This window comes from Lissotriton vulgaris, chromosome 5 (assembly GCF_964263255.1).
Source record: "Lissotriton vulgaris chromosome 5, aLisVul1.2, whole genome shotgun sequence".
NCBI classification, from domain to species: domain Eukaryota; kingdom Metazoa; phylum Chordata; class Amphibia; order Caudata; family Salamandridae; genus Lissotriton; species Lissotriton vulgaris.
Window position 1 is genome coordinate 208,896,892 of NC_141693.1, and position 19,545 is coordinate 208,916,436.

Below are 19,545 nucleotides of genomic sequence, written 5' to 3' on the forward strand. Positions count from 1 at the left end.
GTATTAGCACAGGTCCACGGAGATGCGCGCAGGCCAGTGGCGTACTTTTCGGCTACATTAGATCCAGTAGCCGCAGCGTTGCCCGGATGTCTCAAATCCGTAGCTGCAACGGGTGTCAGCATTGAGCGATCTGAAAGTGTAGTTATGGGTCATCAGTTAGAAGTGTATGTACCACATTCTGTAGAACTGTTAATGACCAGGACTAAGACTCAGCATCTGACGAATAGCAGGCTCACGCGCTACGAGCAGGTCATACTGGCTGCCGAGAATGTGACCCTAAAGAGATGCTCTGTCTTGAATCCTGCAACCTTGATGCCACTTCCGAATGAAGTGGACGACGAAAATTGTACAGAGCATGACTGCCTCGATGTGACTGAACTATGTACCAAACCGAGACCTGATATCGTAGATGAGCCATTGACAGACCCAGACGAAATTTTCTTCGTTGATGGTTCATGCGTAAGAAACGATGTCGGTCAGCTGAGAGCAGCTTATGCAGTATGCACGATTACCAGAGTTATAGAAGCCGCTTGCCTGGAAGGAGTACACTCCGCACAGGTAGCTGAAATCGTGGCTTTGACTCGTGCTTGCTTAGCAGGCGATAGACTTCGAGTCACTATATACACCGATAGTCAGTATGGTTTCGGCGTAGTTCATGATTACGGGCAGTTATGGTCTCAAAGAGGTTATATGACCTCCTCGGGTTCTCCTATTAGGAATGGAGAATTCGTGAAACTACTGTTAGAGGCTTTGCAAAAACCTATGGCCATAGCTGTGGTCAAATGTGTAGCACATACAAAAAATACGGACTTTGTATCACTAGGAAACAAATACGCAGATGAGGTAGCGCGTTACTGCGCAGAGCAGGGATACTCTCACACTGATGCAAAAGTGGGGGGAGTCCAGGAGAGAACTGAATTGACCATGTTGTTAGACACGGTGGATACGTGGGATGAATTGAGAGCTGTGCAGGAAAATGCACCAGATGAGGAGAAAAAGAGCTGGGAAACAGCAGGGTGTGAGAAAAGTGAGATGAATTTCTGGGTTTCTGCCGACGGAAGGGCAGTATTACCAAATGAGCTTGTTAGTCCAATGGCAAGGAAATTGCATGGATCAGCACACATAGGAAGAGATGCTATGGTGAGAGTATTCAGACAAACGTGGTTCAATCCTAAATTTAGAGTAGCGGCAGAAGCAGTGTGTCAGCGATGTACGATCTGTCAGCAACTAAATGTGGGTAAGAGAACACCAGTTACCTTGAGTCACATAGGAAGGTCGGGGGGGCCTTTCAATAGGATGCAGATTGACTTCATAGAAATGCCTCCATGCAACAGACTCAGATACGTGTTAGTGATTGTCTGCATATTTTCTAGATGGGTTGAGGCTTACCCTACACGTAGGTGCGATACACTTACAGTAGCAAAATTGTTACTTAGAGAGTTGATACCGAGATTTGGGGTGCCGTCCTCTTTGGAATCAGACAGAGGAACTCATTTTAATAGCGAAGTGGTGAAGATGCTGTGTTCAGCTTTGAATATCGATCAGAAGTTACACTGCAGCTATCGACCAGAAGCTTCAGGGATTGTAGAGCAAATTAACAGTACTATCAAGTCCAGATTGGCTAAAGTTTGTTCATCGACATCCCTGAGTTGGCCAGATGCACTTCCAGTAGTTCTTATGAGCATACGTAGCACACCTGATAGAAGAACAGGCCTCTCTCCACATGAAGTGCTAATGGGGAGAGCTATGAGATTGCCATCGGTTCCGACTGCAGCGCTAGTGAACATCACAGACGATTTGATCTTGGACTACTGCAAGGGACTATCTGATGCCGTTAATTCTGTGTCCCTCCAGGTCCAGGCTGCAGAGGTTCCATCAGTACAAGATTTGTGCCACGACCTGAGTCCAGGAGACTGGGTCCTGGTGAAGAAGCATGTCAGGAAGAACTGCTTAGACGTGCGTTGGCGAGGACCGTTTCAAGTCATACTTGTAACGAATACCGCAGTGAAGTGTGGAGGGCTGCCAAACTGGATACATGCCTCACACACCCGAAGAGTGCCAACACCTCCAGAAGACACAGCTCCTCTCTCGGATGAGAATCCGACGGGAAGCGGAGAAGCCATAGAGGGGGAAAGCCAAGCTGTGGAGGTGATCGAAGAAGCTGAAACTGTGTTGGAACAGGACGACGAAGGTCAGGACACTAGTGGGACCGAAGTCGCCTCAGGAGAAGAAAGTAATTGGGAGTCCGACACAGATATCGAGCAAGCTGAGAGTGACCAAGAGACGGGTCCTGGAACAGGGAGCGGAAAGACGGAAAGCAACGAAGCTAGTTGGCCGGAGAGAAGGAAAAGGCCAAGTTCGGAAAGGAAAAAGGAAAGAACTCTTGCCCCGATCGCTGAAGAATCGGATCAGGAGGAAGAAACAACAGACTCAGGAACTGAGAGTCCACGAAGATCGAGAAGGGTACGTGTGCCCTGCAGAAGGTACGCTACCCCAGAGTGGACTTATCTAGCAGATGTATTGGGGACAGAAATCTGGGAGAGTGAAGAGCGTGAAGGTAATCGATCTCGATCCATTTGTGGCAGTGGAGATATGGATGTTGGCGCCTGGACTCGAGACTGAGGGGTTACTGACTTTCACACTTCCCATACCCCCACGTTTGAGTAAAATTCAAGATCTAGTGCTAAAAAGATTACAGTTTCCAACAGCTGGTCAGCAAATGACAGAGGAAGAAGAAAAAGTTATTCGCTTTGAACTATTGATAATTGTTGTGAAAGCTGCAGGTCCGAAAATAATTGTTGATGCATAAAAAGACTTTTGTACGTATGTTATAAAGAAGAAGATAACCTAGCGCCGAGTGGAAAGAAGAATAAAATTAGGGATTACATTTAGAGGACGGAGAAGGGCTAGGGTTGTCTGCTGCTAAGAAGGGAAAAAGACATTGTGGTGAAAAAGATACCTGTTGATAAAGAGCACTTTAAAGACTGTGAAAGCAAACAAGCAACCAAAGACTGGAAAGAGAACTTTCGCTAGAGAACGAGGTACGCTGTTTTTGATGACATGGAGAACGGCAACCCAAACAGAAAAGATAGATGTATAGTAGGTACACTTATAGCAATAGTGATATTTCTCATAATCATAGTGGTAACGATATCTTACATGACAGGACATGAGAATGATAAAAGGATAGCAAATGTAAAAACTGTAACGACTTTGAAACCTGCTCTGGTGGGAAAGAAGGAGGAGAGCACTGTTACACGTGAAAAGGCGTTACTCGCAGATGAAGCTCGTAGATTACACATAGACGAGTCACAGGGAAACTTTAGGTCAAATGCCTATGCTAAATTATTGTACGAATATATCGATGCCATGGAGGCCAAAGATTGTTACGTTTGTATGCAATTGCCGGCTTCTGTAGACGAAGGCATTAGATATCACCATCTCCCATTGACTTATGGGATAACATGTAGTTTACTGCTTAGTATATTTTATGGTAGAGAAGGATTTGAGTACTACTTTTCAAATTATGATTCGGTACTGCCCGAAGTTCCGAATTATAAGCAAATGAATAAGTGGGACTACTACAAAAAGGAAGATAGACTGGCTAAATTCTTTCTTCCTTGGGATACATTAGATACATCATATGCACGTAGAAATAATCTGACTTGCAAAGTACCAGAGGTAGAGAAAAGGTTTATAGCACAAGTAGATGACCGATGCAGACGGCAGAAGATTCTAAAAATGTCAGGGCAATGGAAAGTAGATTGGACAGAAGAAGAGAAGGCACATAAAAAGAAAGGTAGCATTGGTCCAATAGCCTTGGATAGAACACAGAAAGGAAAGTTATGTTTAACTCGAAGCAAGACGTATTATGAGAGTGAATTTGTAGGTGAAGTTAGTTGCGAGCACTCTTTTAGACTAGAGTATTACACGAAAGATTTTATGAAAGGGATGCAAGCTATTCCGAATGTATATTTTGTATGTGGGAGAAATGCCTATGTAAAACTTCCAGACAATTGGTATGGTTCGTGTTACTTGGCAATTGTCTTCCCCAAAATATATCATGCAAAGGATTTAGCGATAATAGAAGGAAAGGCTTCGAGGAGAACGAAAAGGGAAGTAGGTGATGCAGAAGTAGTAGGAGATGTATTTGGAGCGATGTTTCCATTGTTAGGTTTGATTCTTAACGATGTTAAGATTAGAAGATTGGCGACAGTCGTAGATAGATTGTCTGCTAGTACTGCAAGATCATTAATGTTAGTAGAGGGTGAGATGCAGTCGATTAGAGCAATGGTTTTACAGAACAGACTTGCTTTAGATGTGATATTAGCAAAAGAAGGCGGAGTTTGTAAAGCTTTGAAAGTTCAGGAATGTTGTACTTATATTCCTGATAATTCAAAACCACTTGAGAAAGTCATACAGAACATTACACAGATACATAAAAAAATTGAAGATTTATCAAAAGTAAATGTTTGGGAAAAAGTAGGAAATGGAGTGGGAAAGGTTGGAAGTTGGTTTGCTAATCTAGGCAAAAGTATAGTTTGGTATATTTTAAAGCCTGTATTAATAGTATTAATTTGTATAATTACATTATTAGGATTAGTGAAATTGTATAAGTGGTATAGGTCGAACCAGTTACAAAGATCGATGAGAGACCAAGAAAGGAGACTAGCTGTTCTACAAGATCAACAGTATAAAAGTCTGAGAACACTTGAATCGATAAAAAGAGGAACTGATGTAACTAGTTCGGTATAAGTGATGTATTCAAATTGCTTTTAGTGATGACTCCTAAAAGTCATCAAAGGGGGGAACTGAGAGAGCGCAATTTGAATGCAAAGTATATAGTAACCATATCTAGACGTATATGTTATAAACGTAGAAATGAAACGCGTATCGTAATGTAAAGTTGACAATTATAGCATAAAGGCCAACGAATGTGATAACGTGGTATAGGAAATGTAAATGTATTCACATGTTAAAAAGCATTAGATTTAGAATGCTCGTATACATGGTGGGTAACGTAGAGATACTTAGAAAATGTAGAACGTGCACAGTAGAATTCATGTACGTGTGTAACTTTAAATTGGAGAAGCGGCGAGAAATATAACGTGGAAAGACGTAAACGTGGATGAATGTATAAGGAACTTACATGACAATGTAATCAAGGAAAATGCATAAGTTATACTCTATGCAGTCGTATTCTATGTATTACACATATTTGATGTAGAATGTATCTAAGTATAACTAGGGCTTTGCTAAAGTACGAATATATAAATGTATGCCAAAGGTTATACTGTGTAGAGGGCTTTTGTAGGAATGCTGGAAGAGTTTAGGTCATTTGTGTTTGTAACCTAACTGGTCAAGAGTTCGCAGGAGCATAGTCAAATGTATGTAATTTAGAGGACTTGTAAAAGTCGTAAATAGCTTGATGTGGACGTGAGAGCCAAGAAGTCTAGCACTTGTTAGATTTAAGGTGACAATGCCGGACAGAGCTTATTGCTCGAACGTGAGGAGAGACACTTTGAATGTAGACTATGTTTTGACAAGATCATTCACAGGACCTAGCAGGGTCAAGTTAAGAGACATAGAGTTAAGGCCTTGTCTAAATTCATATGTTACTCGATCTGAAAAGAGTCAATAAAAGTCGACGATGAGATGATGGAGATGACACCTGAAGAAAAAGGTCAACTTAACGAACGACGCGAGGAGTGGACCAATGGAAGAAGCAGGAAGTTGACATCATCGGGGAAAGTCCGTGGTGGGCGTCAAGGGGCGTTCCACCCACACTGTGATTGTGTATTTTAGGGACAGCACCCCGGGGAGGAGGTAGCAATTGGGAGATTAGGAACTGCGAGACGAATTGCTCAGAGCAAGGGCGAAGGGTAGATGCCTTGAGCAGATGCGCTGAGACATCAGAAGCGCAAGGGAGCAGTAGGCCGAGGACCCTTAGAGAGCGGATGGGTAGGCAGATAGGGTACTGCTTCTGAAACTTAAGATTTCCTTTAGAGGCTAAGAGAGTTTGAACTTCTTTGGGAGTCAAACTGCTGACACCTTTTTAGGGAAGAAATTTGCGAAGTAGGGTTGTCACATAGCATAGAGTAGGGACAGATTAACTTGATGATTTTTATCTTACTGCAGATGACGCAGAAGGAACCACTTCACACCGAAGATTGAGATTCTGATATTGAAATTGATTTTGTATTTTGTATACTTTGAGATTTTATCCTGAGTGGATTGTATTGCATTCAAAAATTAACCTTATATAAACTCTTAAACTTTATCAAGTTGTAAGTGGTTCTTCAGAGTGGCGTCAGTTAATGGGGTTTGTCTAACCAATGCGGGGGTGGTCCTTTCCTCAATGACAGATACTAGCGGTCCAAAACAGATGAATGGGATTCTTTATTAAATTTATCATAATCATAAATTGATATCAAAATCTCATTCCCCGCAGGTGCCACATGAACAAGGGTACAGTATATTTTTGAACACTTGGGCCATGAGTAAGACAACAGAGAGTCGCAGCAGGCTTAGAATGCACCCCATCCAGTCTGCATGTGACACGGTCCCCCCAAACTGGGGCCACTGCATCAAAACCAGTGGTGGTGAACCTGCAAACGGACAGGAGAGGACTCCCCACCCTAAAGCGAGGCCAAAGCTCCCTGGCTGAGCTGTCCCCTATAACAAGGATTAAAGAATGGTTGCAAACCGTGTATTCCACTGTCCTTATAAAATTGGGAGAGTCATAGATTGTACAAACAGTGCAAATATTCTGTTTATTCAAACTGACGTGGCCTCCGATAACCTTCGAAAACGGTACGAAGGCATCTTTACTAACTTTCCCTTTAATATCTGTTACTGTCTCCTCCCTTCACTTCCAGAAAGACTTTGAGAGAATTGCTTATATTTTTCAAAAGATAGGACCTATCCTGAGATTTTAAAACCGTTGAATAAGGGGACATTTTATCATCCATAACCGTAAATTTAAGGAGTGAGGGACTGAATTATCACGTAAATTTGATACGTTCGGGGAAAAGCATTCTTTCAGACTTTATATTTAGGCAAATGTATTTAAATTTGAAAAATGTGTGCATTACACATTGCCCAGGAATTAGAAGTTTTTTCCGCAACTAAATTACATTATAAAAATATATATCTAAATATAAGAACAGTTGAATGTGGGTTTCGGTAGATCTTCACTCTGAACAGGCATTTTCACTGTAATAGGTCTCGCATTCGCAAGAGTTTAAGCTACTTGCATTGTAAATGACAATGCCTTTTATTTTTGTGTTTTTAAACCCAACACACATATAAAAGGCATTTTTATTTATAATGCCAATAACTTAAACACTCGCAAATGCAAAACCACTTTAATGGTGGCCACACACCTTTCTTTAGATCCTGGTCGCCGTATTCAGGTTACAGTGAGCAGCGTCTAAAGAAAGGGGCGTGACCAACATTTAAGTGAAAGCGCAGTTTGCGGCACTTTCAACACCCCCAAAAAAGGTTCTGTATCACAGATGCTAAAGTTAAAGCATACTCCGCTGGAAAATTAAATAAGTAAAAAAAGTGTGTCCGCTATACTTAAAGCGGACCGTGCTGCAAAAAAACCCCCAAAAAACGCACCTGCTATAGTTACAGCTGACCCACAGCTATCACTATTTAAAAGTCCAGGCCTTATGAGAGGCCCACCTTTGTATCACCAGTTAGGTGTAGCAAATGAACATCTTGGAGGCACCAACAACAGCGCACAATTAGATTGGTCTCCTCTTGCGGATTTAGTCTTTGTACACAAAACTAGCTTTGTGGTACCAAGCAACCACTTTGTCAAGGCTTAACCCCTTCGAAGCTAATGACGAGCTGGGCTCGTCATGGCGCTTACCTGCCGTGCGCTGATGACAAGGCCAGCTCGTCATGAAATAATGTAAAACAACAATTTGCAGCACAGGACGGGAAAACGCCTAGCAGCCATGTGGTTAATGTTGTACTTCAAGGACATTCCTACAGTTATCATCATAGATGTTCTACTCGCAAGAATGTCTTTCTTCTGGGTTGCAAACACAAGCGTGATCATATTGTGGGACGAAGTAGGCATTTCATTTTTTATGCACAGATTGACATATGGTGGCAATGTCTCCGGGGCCTAAAAGGGCCAGGCTACCAAGCCTAAAAAACAAATATAAGAATTTAAAAAATCCTGACGGTCACGGTCCAGCAAAGGAACTTTTCACATGGAAACAGTGGAGGTAACACAAGAAAGATTGTAGAAGCAGAAACAAAAGAAGGATTAGAGAGAGTTAAGAAGGTACACAGAGTTGAGGGAGGAAAAGAATAGTATGTGATGTAATTTGCATTTGTATAGCGCTGCCCACCATTGTTATGGCATCTCAGCACTTTATCTATTTGAGCACTCTTTTAAGGATCTGGAAGTCCATCATTTGAGCTGCAGGAACCCCTGTGTGATAGTGTGTGTGGTTTTGTTGGTGTTTAGTTGCTCCTAGCTCCTGGATGTAGTTGAAGGAGAACAGTGAACAGAATAGGGGAGTGGGGCAGAATGAAGCGGCAGGACAAAATGGACGGGGTGAAAGTGAAGAGAGGGCAAAGAAGGGAGAATGGATTGAGATGCAGATAGAGAACAGAATAAGGAGGGTAAAAAGAAGGAGAGAAGTAATCCGAATGGGTAGAGGGGAAGAATAAGAGAAAGAGGCAAGTTGGGTGGAGGAGATTCAATAGAAAACCTAGGGAGAGAGAACAGAGAGGGCAGAGTTAGGGGAGAAGGCAACAATGAAACAAAAGAGAACAGGAAGCATACACCGAATGGGAGAAGTGATCTGAATAGAGAGCGGCAGAATGCAAATTGGGGTCAGAAGCTGAAGAAAGAAATGGCAGAATGAGAGAGAAATATATGATGAGTGGAGGAAACAGAATGGAGAACTGGGGATACAGCAGGCCTCGAGGCCCCAGACGAGAAAAGGAGGGATGGCAGAATACGACCTGGGGGCAGAATGGAGAGGAAGGGCAGAATGAGAGGGGAAATAAAGGCTGGCTAGAGGGGTCCGATTGGAGAGAATGGGGAGAGAACACAGAGAGGGGACAGAGGCAGGAGGAAGAGAAGGCGACAGACAGGTTCAAGAGAGGAGAGAGAAGGCAACAACGACATAGAAAATAGGGACAGCTGGCTGTATACGAGTTGGGGTTAGAATGGAGCCGGAGAATACAACGAGACATAGAATGGTGAGATGGTAGAATACGAGTTAGGGAATGGGTAAATGAAAGCAAGAGAGTAAAGCAGGGCTTTCAATGGGCAGGTACTGTCCACCACTACTCAGTACCCGCGCTTCTTTCATTTGAAAGAAGGGAGAGTAGCTGCACTTCTCAGCACTGCTGCATACATTTGAGGGGAGGGTACCAGCCCTTCTCTGGAGCAGACACGTTAAATAGTCAGTACCTGCACGTCTGCATTCCCATTGTAAGCACTGGGGCAAAGGAAGGGTGGAAGGAAAGCGGCAGGCAGATAAACAAGGCAGCGCCTGTGCATACTATGGTGAAGGCGTGGGGCACTGTGTGAGAGTCGAAAGCATCACAAAAGAGCAAGTGCATCTCTGAAAAGGTGCGGGGGAAGGACGTGAGCGGATGGCGCCAAGAGCAACAGAGCAGACAGCTGCGCGCCGAGCTGTGTCCCGCAGCAGCCCGGGCCGGGCAGAGAGCGACAGCCCCGGAATCCGCACCAACTGGTTCCTGTTTATTATACAAACTCTGCACTTTGGCTACATTTGTGTCACACGGTGCGTGTGACATCGTGTGAACTGTGAACGGTCACCCGAGGGCCTCGTTTGTGAGACGGCCGGGCAGGGATGAGAAAAGAGCGTCTGCAGGGAGTCTGAAGGGAGAGGGAAAGAGATGGAGAGGGGGGAAGAGGAGAGAGGAGAGAGAGACACAAGGAAATGGGGCCAAGGAGCCGGGTGGGTACTAAGGGGAGAGGAACAGCAGATCAACAAGTGAGAAGGGGCTGCGGGGACACCTTAAAGCGAGGATAGGGGAGGGGGAGAGAATACTGAAGAAGAAGGGAGCTGGATAAGTGGGAGAGAGACAGCCAATATGAGAGTTAGAATGAGGAGGAAGGAGCTGGACAGGCAGGGTAGGCAAGGCCTGGACAGGCAGGAAAGGGTCAGGAGAGGGGAGAGAGCAAGCAAGGGAGACACCTGGTAGGAGAGAGAAGGCGGAAAAATGTGAGATGCAGAGAAGTCAGAGAGGAGACAGAGACTGAATAGAAACACACATTTGGTGGTAGTACGACTAATTCAAGCACCCAGATGGCATAAAATCTCGGATTGTTGATAGAAAAATCTACAGTCATGAAGCTAGAGACCAGTGCAAATGGTACCGTGCACAGCGGGCTAGATACTCTTCAAGTGCCTACCAGAAATGTGACGGTAAGTACACACACCCAGTTCAAGAGTTGCTCCCACTCTTATCACCATTGCAGCACATATGCCCAGTCCAAGAGTTGCTGCCACTCTTATCCCCGATGAAGCATAAACACCCAGTCCAAGAGCCGCTGCCACTCTTATCCCCGTTGCAGCTCATACGCCCAGTCCAAGAGTTTCTTCCACTCTTATCCCCATTGTAGTATAAACACCCAGTTCAAGAGTTGCTGCCACTCTTATCCCGGTTGTGGTATAAACACCTAGCTCAAGGGTTGTTGCCACTTTTATCCCTGTTGCAGTATAAACACCCAGGTCAAATGTTGTTGCCACTCTTATCCCCATTGTAGTATAAACGCCGAGTCCCCGAGTGGCTGCCACTCTTATCCCCGTTGTAGTATAAATACCCAGTTCAAGAGTTGCTGCCACTCTTATCCCCGTTGAAGCATACACACCTAGTTCAAGAGTTGCTTTCACTCTTATCCCAATTGCAGCACATATGCCCAGTCCAAGAGTTTCTTCCACTCTTATCCCCATTGTAGTATAAACACCCAGTTCAAGAGTTGCTGCCACTCTTATCCCGGTTGTGGTATAACCACCTAGCTCAAGGGTTGTTGCCACTTTTATCCATGTTGCAGTATAAACACCCAAGTCAAATGTTGTTGCCACTCTTATCCCCATTGTAGTATAAACACCGAGTCCCCGAGTGGCTGCCACTCTAATCCCCGTTGTAGTATAAATACCCAGTTCAAGAGTTGCTGCCACTCTTATCCCCGTTGAAGCATACACACCTAGTTCAAGAGTTGCTTTCACTCTTATCCCCGTTGCAGCACATACGCCCAGTCCAAGAGTTCCTTCCACTCTTATCCCCGTTGTAGTATAAATATCCAGTTCAAGAGTTGCTGCCACTCTTATCCCCGTTGAAACATACACACCTAGTACAAGAGTTGCTTTCACTCTTATCCCCGGTGTAGTATAAACACCCAGTTCAAGAGTCGCTGCCACTCTTATCCCAGATGCAACATATACACCCAGCCCAAGAGTTCTTTCCACTCTTATCCCCATTGTAGTATAAACATCCAGTTCAAGAGAAGCTGCCACTCTTATCCCCGTTGAAGCATACACACCTAGTACAAGAGTTGCTTTCACTCTTATCCCAGTTGCAGCACATACGCCCAGTCCAAGAGTTGCTTTCACTCTCATCCCCGTTGTATTATAAACACCCAGTATGAGTTATTGCCACTCCTTAACTCTGTTGTAGTATAAACACCCAGTTCAAGAACTGCTGCCACTCTTATCCTCATTGTATTATAAACATTCAGCCCAAGATATGTTGCCACTCTTAACCCTGTTGTAGTGTAAACACCTAGTTCAAAAGTTGCTGCCACTCTTATTCCCGTTGCAGCACATACGCCCAAGTCCAAGAGTTCCTTCCACTCTTAACCCCGTTGTAGTATAAACACCCAGTTCAAGAGTTGCTGTCACTCTTATGCTCATTGTATTATAAACACCCAGTCCAAGATTTGTTGCCACTCTTAACCCCGTTGTAGTATAAACACCTAGTTCAAGAGTTGTTGCCACTCTTATCCCTGTTGTATTATAACCACCCAGTCCAAAATTTGTTGCCACTCTTAACCCTGTTGTAGTATAAACACCTAGTTCAAGAGTTGCTGCCACTCTTATCCCTGTTGTATTATAGCCACCCAGTCCAAGAGTTGTTGCCACTCTTAACCCCGTTGTAGTATAAACACCCAGTTGAAGAGTTGCTGCCACTCTTAACTCCGTTGTAGTATAAACACCCAGTTGAAGAATTGCTGCCACTCTTAACCCCGTTGTAGTATAAACACCCAGTTCAAGTGTTGCTGCCACTCTTATCCCCGTTGAAGTATAAACACCCAGGTCAAGGGTTGCTGTCACTCTTATCCCTGTTGTAGAATGAACACCCAGTTCAAGGGTTGCTGCCACATTTATCCCCCATTTCAGCATAAACACCCAGTTCAAGGATCGCTGCCTGCTTATCTCAGTTGTAGTATAAACACAGAGTTCAATGGTTGTTGCCACTCTTAATCTCTGTTGCAGCATACACACCCAGTCCAAGGTGTGGTGCCACACTTATCCCTAGTGCAGCATACACACCCAGTCCAAGGGTTATTGCCACTCTTATACCTATTGCAACATAAACACCCAGTCCAAGGGTAATTGCCCGCCTTAACACTGTTGCGGCACACACACCCAGTTCAATGGTTGTTGCCACCCTTATCCCCATTACGGTATACGCAACCACTTCAAGGGACGTTGTAGCCCTTATCCCCGTTGCAACAAATACCCATTTCAAAGGTTGTAGTCACTGTTATTCCCAATTGCAGTATATACACACATAGTTTAAGTTTTGTTGCCACTTCGATCCATGTTGCAGTGTGCACTCACAGTTCAAGAGTTGCTGCCACTCTTATCCCAGCTGCAGCATCAACACCCACTTTAAGGTTTGATAACATTCTCATCCCCGTTGCCCACCCCTCCAGCAGGCAGGTTGTAGTTGCTCCCTGCAGGTAGGGTCTGCATGACATTTAACTTGCGGTGAACGATGGTGAAGCCCGCCTGCTTGTATGACCTCTCAGTGCCACTGATGATATCAAACATGGAGTCATGTTAAACCTTCCAACTCAGAGGATTCCCAACCCTTTGTGCATGGTGTGGGACTCAAAAGGAAACTCTCACAGGGCTGACATTTTAAATGAGAGTACTGTCTGCCTGCACACTTATGGTATATGTGCCCACTCCCTGGTCCCAATCTTTACTAAATCCTTTGGAGTGTTTCAAGGTCTGCGCTGGTTTTAGTGCCAGGGAATCTTTGCAGACACTGGTGCCACAACACACCAATAAGCTACTGATACACCAAAGTACACCAAGGAGTCCAGGAAGTGTGAGTCCAGCTTAAAGCAAGTGTGGCCGCCATTGAAACGTGGTTACACAAATACTGCCTACATCACAACCACTTCATCAATGACTGAGTTTCTATAACATACCCACAAGGACCAAAACTTTCCATTGATGGTTGGATGTCTGAACTGGCTACAAAATACGTCTCCATCAGCCTGGTCTCTTAAGCCAAAATATTGAGCTTCAATCGAAGCCCTGGTTTACATTAGATAAACATGTAAACCAGACAGCCAAAACTATACATCTGTCAGAAGGCAGATATATCTTCCAGCGCCTGGGTTTTAGATGAAAGCGTCAAAATCAGGCCTGCAGAAACTGTGGGGTAGAATGCCTGCTCTGATTGGCAATAAAACAGGCACTGATCGGGCTACAGAAAAGTGGCACTCAATGTGCTAGGGAATGGCAGCACTCACTTGACCTTGGACAGTGCCAATGACTGGACTACGGAGTAGCAACAATGACCGGACGATGGAACGGAGACAATGAAGGCACTTGGAAACGTAAACACTGATTGCTCTGTGGAACATCAGCACTCACTGGACCCGGCAATGGCATCACTAGGGGGGGCCACAGAACAGCAACACTGACTGGACTAGGAATGTTGAAAGTGGAACTGACTAAAATGTGGTAGGGTGGCACTGACAGGAGTATATGGGGACACAATGTAAAATTGAATTGTGGCACTGAAATGACTTATGAATGGTGAAAGCGACTAGATAATCAAATGTCTACACTGATTCAACCTTACAAATGTAACATGTTTCCAGCACAGGCTCTCTCCCACTGTCAGGTGAGGTTTATCATCAATGCAATATCTGCTCGGGGTGCTACTGAAAGTTCAGATACACTCCCAAGTAGCACACCTGATTTGTTACTTATGCCTTGTACACAAAATTGTGTATTTCAACTGAGAAGCTTTAGTGATAGAATGCACTGGTTTTAAAACGACCACTTGCGCAGAGCTTTCTTGTGCTTTTATAATTATTAACACCTTTGATTTCTGGGCAGAGACCAGCAGTCAGGATGCCAGATGCATATAAAGACACTTGCCAGGTAGGGTGCAGTTGACTGACCTAAAGGTAGAGTCCTCTAAAGGCAGCCTCCTCCTCCATTAGCTCAAGTTTAGACTTTAACCTTCTCTTTCAGGGCTCAAGTCACTCTTGTACTGTAATTGCGTTTATTTAGCCCTGACGAGGTACTGAAACACTTTATGCCGGGCAGCACACTGCTCCAGAAACCCAAGGTTAGTGGTTAATCCAGTAGTTATTGTAGGTTAGCTTTGGTAATTGAGATTTGTCTTGTGCTCTGAAGGAAATCATTCCATGCATCTACTCGTTTCTTTATGGTAGACTAAAATAGCAGGGGTTAGGCGTAACTGATTTTTAGGGAGGGGTATACGAGTTCATGCAGATGGTTGATGGGAATAATAGATGAGCTAGAGTAGATCAGGTATTGTTAGGTTTGAGAGCTATGGCTGTCGCAGAAGAAGTTGTAAGCTTTGAAACAATGTGTTGGGAATTGCAGAAAATGGAAAATAAGTGAAGGATCATTAGGAAAAAGGTAATGCAACACTCTGAAGTTTTAAATTGAGGTAACTTTGTATAAAGGGTTTTGAGATTACAGACAGTGAGTGCCACTGGAATTATGCAATTCTGCAGCCGTGGTGTTGTCCACCGAGTATGGAATTGCCGCAATTGCCATATAATACATTACCTTCCGCATAATCTGCAGATTTTAACAAGAAAAAATTGTTTCTAACTCAAACGGATCAACTGTTACTATAATAGCTACCACAGGTGTTGCTGGCAGTGGCAGGCTTTTGTCACACAGAGGCAGGTCACCTTTCATTTGCTGATTGCTGTATTTTAATTAATCAAACAAATAAAAATAAAATTTGAAAAAAATTGTATTTAGGTATTAAACTGATATTAATAAGGTGAAACCTTTGCCTATAGTGTTAACATGTATACAATTTTGAAAAGTGTACAATACTACTACTTCAAAATGTGCTGTGTTTGGCAGCATAACGTGTAATTGTTGCCTTTATAATTAAGTGAACCCTGCTGCTTAATGTGGTTCTCCCTTGCAGCATATTTTCAGTGACCCTGACCTTTCATTCTAAGACAGCAGGCAATGTGAGGGTGCAAAATTGCAGAAAGAGACACTGAACTGTTCTCCACTTGTACAGATTATTATGTATTTGATCGGACTCGAGTTGAGACGGGACAATGTTGGGCGTGACTGAAATATCCAGTTAAATCACACAATTTCCGAGCTTTAGGTAATCAAAGAGTTCGTTTTGGGCCCCAGACACACGTCTCTTGCTTTATGTGGACGTGTACTTCCTGGAATTCGTTCTCTCCCTAGGGTAGCTGTCCCCTCTCCAAGTAGATAGCCTGCCTGACTCAGACTGCAGTCTACATCTGCTGAGCACACATGGCTAGAAGGCATGCCACTACTATCCCCAACTCCGGGGCAAGGCTCTCTCTACAGACGCCTCTTCCAATGAAAGAGCAGTCTCCCCGGAAGGTGCTGTCAAACCTACTGCCCTTCTTAGTGAAGGCAAGCACATGTAAGCCTTATTTCGAGTTGGACAGCTTCCCTAATGTTAAGGAGCCTGGTCGCCTTCGCACTTTGGAGTCAGTTTGAATGGGTTAATCACGTGCTACTCAAGTACCGCCATTTGCTTCTTGACGGGGGCAACAGCATTGTAAAGCGGACTGTTGTATCAGGTTCTATATTAGACTCCTACATTATCCAAAGAGTATGGTATATTGATATAATTGAATATCTTTCATAAGATTTTTCCTCAAAAAGTCCAAATAGAAAAATAAGTCGATTTGAAAGGTGTGCAATGTATGTAAAGTATGACCGTTTTCATGGTGTGTTACGAAAAGGCCCTGAATGGTAAATCATGGCTTGGGTCCCGGAGTCTCTGCCTGGGATTGTTCCTCTGCGCGCCCCTCCGTGGGAGAGAGGCGACGACGGGAGGCCGCGGAGCTCCGTGGCGCCGGGCTCTCCCACGGTCACCTGACCGAGGTGGAATGCAGGCTGGGAGACGAGCCGCACCTGGGCCCTGGGCGAATCCCACAGCTACCTGCGGTGTGAGGAACACCCGGCGCACAATGCGGGCTTTCTTCTCCCGAAGGAGGCGAGCCCTGCTGGCTGCGGCCCGGCCCTGAACTCCAACTCCCGGGCGGCAAGCCCTGCTCCAGCCCGGCCCTGAACTCCAACTCCCGGGCACCAAGCCCTGCTCCAGCCCGGCCCTGAACTCGAACCGCGGTCACCAAGCCATGCAATGCGACAGCCCAGCTATGAGGCTGGGCCCTGGACGCAGAGAGCCCTGACCTTCAACCTGCAGCTAACTGCTTCTAATAAGGGGAGCTCCTTTAAAGCGAATGGAAAGGGGGTGACCCCACTGAGTTCACTATGATCATCAGTCAGGAAAGTGAAATGAGGGTGACCTGGCAGGCATCAGTCAGTCCCATGATAGTTCTATTTGAGGCTGAGCCTCGAAAGCAGGGCACCGGCTCTGAGGCAGCCCGCCCCTGGCACAAGCCAGGGGCGAAACCTCCATGTGGGCGGAGGAGCGTCGCCTCAATGCTTTCTCGCAGTGCGAGAAAAAACATAAAAGGGGATTATAAAAACAATTTTATGTTTTTGCTTTTCGCACTGCGAGAAAGCAGAAGTATTTGGTTGGGGTGGGCGGGTCTACTCTAGTGCAGGGGAGGAGTGGCTTGCTCACTCGAAGGGCGCTGACTGTTTGGTCGGCCCCTGGGCTGACCTAACTAGTCATACACACTCTGCATTTTCTCCATGAAAGCTGCATGCAGCCTACATGGAGAAAATGGCCTCCCCATTGATGCCTGTGTGGTCGGCGTCCCAGCTTATCACAACGCTGCCATTGCATCATTGTGATTGGCTTACGGGAGGGGAAGGAAGGCTGCCTGCTTCCTCTTCCGCAGGACCCAGCCAGGAGCTGAGAAGGTGCGGGCCCATGAAAGTACTTTTTTTTAAATTTAACCCCCACTTCCGTGACAATATAAACCGTGAGTTATGCCGGCTGCGACTGGTTATACCAAACTGTGGGTCCCGGTGGGAGCAAAGGCACACCCTAGTCTTCCCCTGAGAAACTTTGCGGGATTTGATGACAGGGCAGGACAGGATTGGTGGGTTGCGGGCAGGGGTGGAGTTTGGGGGTTCGCTATATAAGGAGTCAGGAGTGGGGGTTTCAGCCTCTTTCGGACTCCTCACACTACCAGGGGGGAAACGTTTAGCCATCCACCCACCCACCCTACAGGTTTATTTGGGTTTAGGACCTGGTTTGATTGTGTCCTGAAAGGTTGCCATAGTAGGACAGGTTGCAAGGGCGGAAGCAGTAGTTGGGGGGAAAGGTGGAGAGTCAGATGCAGGCGTATCCACCCCTCAGGAGGTGTGGGGGAAAGAGCATATGCAAAGAAAGAAGTTGTGCGGGTTGCCTGGGACAGGACAAGGAGGCTTCATTGAAGGATGCTCAGGTAAAAGAAATGTGAAAGGGAATGGAAGGAGGTTATTGAAAGAAAGGTGAAAAGAGGAGTGAAACAAGATTGGGTGCAGAGATAAAAGCTGGGGTTGAAGAGAGAAGGGTGGGAAGAAAGGGTTTATGTCTAAAGATGTTTTGATAATTATGATAAAATGTTGACGTGTTTAAATGTATGCAATCCTGTCCTAATAAATAGCCTTTTACGTATCATTGAGTGCAGTATCTGATTACCTCGCAATAAGGATCATTTTGGCTGTGTGCAAAGTTGTGAATACCAAATGCATGGAGCAACAGTCCACCTCTGTGCACCAGATAGAGGGACGCCAGACTCTGCAGGAGACAAGCTCGGTGCACTTAATGAAAACCAGGCTACTCAAAGGCACAGATCAGGGACCGAATACCAGGATACCAGAGGACAACACCCAGCTCGGAGGACCGAATGTAGGGATTAGGGCTCATACTAGCCCTGAGCACCAAAAGCAGGGACAGCCTATCTCTGTGAACCAAGTCCAGTGAGAATGGGCTCCACAACAGCCCACCCCTGGGCACCAATGCATCGTCACCGGCCACAACTGCCCATCCCGAGCACCCAAAGCAGGTTCACTCGCCCATGACAGCCCAGGTCTAAGGACCAAATGCAGCGGATAGCAAGCCCACAAAAGCCCAGTTCTGTATAACAAATCCTGGGATACCAGCTACGACAGCCCAGCTCTGATCACACAACGCAGAGTCACATGCTCACAATAGCCCAGCCCTGAGCACCCAGTGCGGAGTCACTAGACCATGACAGTCCAGCTCTGAGCAACCAATGCAGGATCATGTGCCTGCAACAGCCCAGCCCAGTACCTAGCTAACCACCTACTGGACCTACTACAGCCGAGCTGTGATCACAGAACGCAGGGTTACTTCTAAAATAAGACTAGAACGGAACAACCAATGCTGGGTCACAGGCCCACAATAGCCCAGCTCTGAGCACACAACGCAGGGCTCATAGACCCACAACAGCCCAGAACGGAGCACTCAGTGCAGGGTCACAGCCACACAAAAGTCCAGCTCTGAGCACACAAAATAAGATCATAGGCCCAGGATGGCGTAGGTCTTAGGACCAAATGCAGTGGGTACCGGCCAACAATAGCCTACTTCTGAGCACACCATGCAGGGTCAATGGCCCACCATAGCCCATGTCTGAAGACCATATGCAGTTGATACTGGCCCACAACAGCACAGCTCTGAGCACCCACAACAGGGCTACGGCCCACAATAGCCCAGGTCTGAGAATTAAATGAGGTGGATCCCAAGGGGGCCCAGCTTTGAGGACCTTCCGGCTCCAAGACAGCTAAACTCTATGCACTAAAATAAAAACTGCTTGATTAAGTCTGTAATCAAACAACAAAATAATCACATTTGAGACAAAATAATGTCTAAATACAAATGATGCAATCTCCACAATTGCTTTCAAATGAAAAGAACAAATGACTTACCTTTGGTAACACATTATCTGGTAGAGTCAGTATCTAGCCACGGATTCCTTACCTTTGGATTTCCATGGAGTCAGACCGGATCCGGAAGTTGTTTGCATGAGCAGTACCCCTGTGTGCCAGTAGGTGGTGTCAATCAGCTCTGTGCGGCGCTGTCAACATTGTTCATGCTGGAAGTGATGTC

The 19,545-nt window shown here is 45.5% G+C and overlaps 1 protein-coding gene across 2 annotated transcripts in view; it reads right to left on the reverse strand.

Moving 5' to 3' along the window:
• The window catches only part of EXD3 (exonuclease 3'-5' domain containing 3), a 2,419,489-nt gene that overhangs the window by 29,218 nt on the left and 2,370,726 nt on the right, over positions 1-19,545 (reverse strand). The gene's annotated exons all lie outside the window — the stretch shown is intronic.